The sequence below is a fragment of the Daktulosphaira vitifoliae genome, unplaced genomic scaffold (genome assembly GCF_025091365.1).
Source record: "Daktulosphaira vitifoliae isolate Bord-2020 unplaced genomic scaffold, ASM2509136v1 Scaffold_2, whole genome shotgun sequence".
NCBI lineage: Eukaryota > Metazoa > Arthropoda > Insecta > Hemiptera > Phylloxeridae > Daktulosphaira > Daktulosphaira vitifoliae.
The window spans coordinates 15011373-15017561 of NW_026099573.1; positions in this window are offsets into that span (position 1 = coordinate 15011373).

The following is a 6189-nucleotide window of genomic DNA, read 5'->3' on the forward strand; positions in this document are numbered from 1 at the left end:
TAGTTTTAAAAGGAAATTTAAATAAATTAAAGTATTTTCATTTTAAACTCTTGGTGTATGCAATAAGAATTTTGATATCTCCTGATATATGTCAAACTTCAAATGATTTAGCTCAAAACTTACTGAATGAATTTGTTTCTCAGTACTCTTCTTTGTATGGGGCTCATTCTATGACTTATAACGTTCATAGCTTAATACATCTTCCTATGTATGTTAAAATTCATGGCTGTCTTGATAACTTTAGTTGCTTTAAATTTGAAAATTATTTACAATACATAAAAAAATCAATAAAAAGTGCCAAATATCCTCTTTCATAAGTAACTAATAGAGTTATTGAAAAACAAAAACATTTAATATCCAGTAGTATAATTCTTGATCCTATTGTCACTTTTAAAGAGATTATTAACACATCTACTCCTTACTTTAGTTTAGATGATAAATTATATGAAAAAATAATTTTAAACGATCTAAAAATAATTATTAATACATGCAATGAACGTGATAAATATATAATATTAAAAAATAGTGACTGTTCAGTATACGATGATCGTTTGTGATAATGGTGGGATCGAGTTGCTCGTTATATGCCGCGCCGGTAACATTGCCGGACCGATTCGCGACGTAATAATTGTTACTATAAATAATTTTTCATTATAATAAATTAAAATCTAGAAATACAGTCCACTCTTTTTTATTATTTAAATAACGAGTTGCTCAAACATTGGTCCAATCGAACCGGGTGCGAACAAACATTGTTCCAAGAACTAGTATCACATTAGAGTTCAAAAAAGAAGACGTCTAAAAGGTTAGTGAGTCTAGTTAAATATTAAAAGTGGCTTATTCCTTAAATTATTCTCCTGTAAATCTATATCTAATATAATGCAAGAAGATAATAACGAATTGGCTGCATTCATTCTACGTCGTGGACAAATAAAAGCGAAGCTCACTCGATTTCAGTCATTTCTGAGTGATCCTAAATCTAACATTATAACACAATTAAGATTAAGGGCCGAGAAAATTCGCGAAGCATGGAACGAATTCGACGCAATTCAAAACAATATTGAAGTATTAGACGTTAAAAACGACCAGTTACAATATCGGTCTACATTCGAAGATTTATATTTCGATTTAATGTCACAAGTCGACGACAGATTATCGGGAAGCAATGCGATTATGCAAAGTCGACAACAAATAGAGGGTAATCAAAATGAAATTACAAAAAATCATAGCTTTCCATTAGTAAAACTTAAACCATTAGAAATACCTACATTTACGGGTAAATTTGATGATTGGGTTACGTTTCAAGACATATATTGTGCAATGATACATTCAAATAATGCATTAACAGATATTGAAAAATTTTACTATTTAAGAAATGCACTGGAAGGTGAAGCGAGCTCATTAATTAAAAATTTAGAAACGTCGTCATCGAATTATGAAATTGCATGGAAAATAATTACGATGAGATACAATAATACCCGTATGTTGATTCAAACACACACGAAACGTATATTTGACCTGGAACCAATCAATAAAGAATCAGCCATTAAATTAAAACATTTAGTTGATTCACTAAACGCGCATGTACAAGCATTAAAAGCTTTAAATCATGATCCATACAATTGGGGTGCGTTATTNAATATATGCAGGTCCGTGTACCTGCATAATATTTTTATTATCAATAGTAGTAAGGCACATTGTTGTGAGTTCATAAATACACTAACTGGCAATACAGAAATTATATCTATTGATAATCATAATTGACAATAAACAATCAATAAACATTTTTGTTGTAGATCCTTTCACCCTTAATTTATAATAACTAATTTAATAAATTAAATACACAAGTTATTAGATGAATAACATTTTAATATAAAAGCTCACGACACAAACCGGTCTCATCGAATGCCGGTCAGCAACTGATAACGACGATATTATTATAGAGAGTGTACACCACAATTTTATTAAATTCAAAATATGTTCCTATTTAAAAAAAAAAAGTTGTCACACTTACAAGGCATAAGGGATGAACATAAAAAGTTTTCAATAGTTAATAATTCAAGAATAATGTGTAACTAAAGATAACCAAAAAGAAAAATGTTTAAATTATATTTATTCTATAAGTAATTGAGTTGGTTATGATAAAAAAATCACCTTGTATATACTTATAAATTCCATAGAATTAATAATGCAATAAACAATAATGTAAAAAAAAGGTCTTTACAAATTTTTTTGATTTTTCAACATTGATTGTTCAACGTTTAAGTAATAAAAATTATTTAATTTTGTTATTCGCGAAAACATAGAATTTATTTTAATAATATTNGTAACATTGATTGTTCAACGTTTAAGTAATAAAAATTATTTAATTTTGTTATTCGCGAAAACATAGAATTTATTTTAATAATATTATTTATTGAATTTATCTTCATGGTGAAAACAGACATCAAACTTATTAAAAAAAAGAGGTGGTATTTTCCACCGTCCTCATAAAAAAACCCAGCACAGGGGGGTCGCGGCACAGTGGTGACGTGGCATAGTTGGATCAAGTATAATGATATCTGACAGTGATTAAAATCACTATCAAAAAAAAACGCTTCGATGCAAATCTTTAGATAGTGTTTAATTTTAAAAAATTGGTGGATTATTCCAAAAGCTTCATAAACTGCTAGTTCCTTATTAATATCCTGATTAAGACAAAGTATGTCGAATAAAAAAGAGATTATTAGAAAATAGTATTTCCCATAAAAAAATTATATTGATCAATACACTTCTCAATAAGTTATAGCATTATAATGTTAAAAATGTAAAAAATAAAATTGAGAATTTTCACACAATAATAGCATTTGGTAGCCATTTTCACCTTGAAGATAAAATAAAGTCCGAAATTTTTTTTTTCCATGATAAAGTATATTACATTAGCTTTAATTTAAGATATATATAAAAGTGTCAGACTTTCCGGAACACTTTCAAAATTTAAGTTGAAAAAGTCAATTTTTTGTGAAAAAGTTGTCATTTTGAATCCCCCCCTGTAGGCAGGTAAAAAGTCAGATTTATAAAAAAAATATACCAAATGATAGGTAAAGACATCATGCATCTACAAAAAAAAGAATTATATTGATCCATACATCTTTCGAGAAGTTATAGCATTATAAAGTTAAAAATATAAAAAAGAATTTTTTTACAAAAATCGTATTTTTTTTATTAAGTTTAATGTCTGTTTTCACCATGAAGATAAAATAAAGTCCGAAATTTTTTTTTACCATTATAAAGTATATTACATTAGCTTTAATTTAAGATATATATAAAAGTGTCAGACCTTCCGGAACACTTTCAAAAGTTACGTTGAAAAAGTTCTACTTTCTATATGCATTTTTATGTTTTGAATCCCCCCTGTATTTAGGGAAATGGTCCGATTTAAAAAAACAGTATGTCGAATGAAAGATCTATATAAATACTACTTCTCATAAAAAAATTGTAATGATTCATACATTTTTCAAAAAGTTATAGCATAATAAAGTTAAAAATGGAAAATACAAAATCGAAAATTTTCACACAAAAATAGCATTCGGTAGCCATTTTCACCATGAAGATAAGATAAAGTCCGAAATTTTTTTTTTTCATGATAAAGCATATTACATTAGCTTTAATTTAAGATATATATAAAAGTGTCAGACCTTCCGGAACATTTTCAAAATTTAAGTTAAAAAAATTAATTTTTTGTGAAAAAGTTGTCATTTTAAATCCCCCCTTGTGGGCAGGTTAAGGGTTAAATTTATGAAAAAAATATACCAAATGAAAGGTAATGATATTATGCATCTATATAAAAAAGAATTATATTGATATGTTCATTTTTGAAAAAGTTATGGCACTTTTAAGTAAAAAAAATTGAAAAAATTTCGAAAATTAGCGATTTTTAAATTTGTAATTTTTTTGGAGGTTTCCCCCATTTACGGGGAACGAGGGAATTTTTTTCAATTTTTAAGGGTAATGTCTTCGACTAGATACGATTTGTGATCTTTTGACGTATCATTGAAAGAAATCGGTTCGGTGAGAGCTGAGAAAAAGTGGTAACAGACACAAAAAAAAAAAAAAACACATCTTAGTAAAACCAATACCTTCTCAGCTTCGCATCAAAGCTAAAATACGATTTTTGTAAAAAAATTCTTTTTTATATTTTTAACTTTATAATGCTATAACTTTTTGAAAGATGTATGGATCAATATAATTCTTTTTTTTATAGAATCATGATGTCTTTACCTATCATTTGGTATATTTTTTTTATAAATCTTTAAATGACAACTTTTTCGCAAAAAATTAATTTTTTCAAATTTACTTTTGAAAATGTTCCGGAAAGACTGCGTCCTTTAAACATGTATCTTAAATTAAGCTAATGTAATATACTTTATCATGGAAAAAAAAAATTTCGGACTTTATTTTATCTTCACTGTGATAATGGCTACCAAATGCTATTATTGTGTGAAAATTCTCGATTTTATTTTTTATATTATATTTAACTTTATAATGCTATAACTTATTAAAAAGTGTATGGATCAACATAATTTTTTTATGAGAAATAATATTTTTTAATAATCCTTTTTTCCTTTGATATACTTTATCTTAATTAGGATATTAATAATGAACTAGCAGATCATGTAGCTTTTGGAATAATCCACCAATTTTTTAAAATTAAACACTATCTAAAGATTTGCATCGAAGCGTTTTTTTTTGATAGTGATTTTATTCACTGTCAGATATCATTATACTTGATCCATCTATGCCACGTCACCACTGTGCCGCGACCCCCCTGTGCTGAGTTTTTTTAGGTTGGATATTACCTAAAGGCATTAATTGTCGAAAACCAGGCGCTTACCATTGAGCTAGATTAATATGCAAAGCTATTTATTGTCTCAAAATGTTTTTTTCCAAATACAATGCCGTTTCATTCCATTTGGATTAAAATCATTAAAAATAATATGTTGTTTAGTTGTTAAATGCTATATAAAATTTTGGTTTATGGTATCTAATTCTATTGAATCTCCATATAATATTTTATTTTTAAAAGCACTTGATGATGCACAAGTAGCTTAATTAGCTATCAAAAAGATTGTAAATCATTTAAGGTACCTTGGAGTAGAAACTTCAATATTATCTATTTTTGACGATCGTATTCATTTGAATATAAAGAGACGAATGGGCAATCAAATCGTGGACTATCTAAATGACAAAAAAGACGTAGAATTTTAAGAAGAACCCCCAAAAAATTAATTATAAAAACCAAGGACGTCACAGATTTTTTAAACAAGGACCTCAGCGAGTAAGTCGGCGGTCAGTAGTGACGACAGAATATTCGCAGTCACTCCGGACACCGTTCGGTATGCCGAAACTGTCCGGATCGCCACCCGCCTAACTTATATCAAAACTGACTTTTATTTTTCCACACCCGGCATTGTTATGGACCGCCCTGGAACTGCCGTTAGGCATTACTTCAGGGCAGCCCACGCCGTCTATACAATTCACACCACCACGTTGTGAATCAGCCCGAAATTAATCAAGAGCTGGTTCACAACACAGCCAGTGTTACTGGGTTGCCTAACACGGCACTTCATCTGGTCCTACTGCTTTATTCTTTTTCATTGATGCCACAATCTCCCGTACCTCTTTCTCACTAATTAAACCTACCAGTCTCTCATTCCTTGAGATATACTCTAATATCTCTCTTGGATACTCAAAATACTCTTTCCGCTTTTTTTTCACATCATCATCATTTGATAATACCAACACTTTTTATACACCTTACATAATGATAATATTTTTTTTTCTTTTACTTTTGCAAGTCTATATACTTATTTTTCAACTTCATTTGTACCTAGTAGCTTATCATACCACATAAACTTCGCCTTACTTACTCCACACTTAGCTTCTTCGCACAAGCATTTATACTCCATCCAATCTTCTCTCTTTTTGCTCTTCTGCTATACTTTGAACTACTTATTCTTACTCTTAATAATTTTCTGAACGTTCACATCCCACCACCAGGTTACCTTGTTTCCTTGCATTCTACTACTTAAATAGTCATAATCATAAGTAAAACTAGAATAAAAATGTTAGGGGGCTAAGCTACTTTCCCCTAGTTACATATGTGATCTTAATGTAAGCTTATAAGAGGAAGTTATTTTTAAAGAGTAC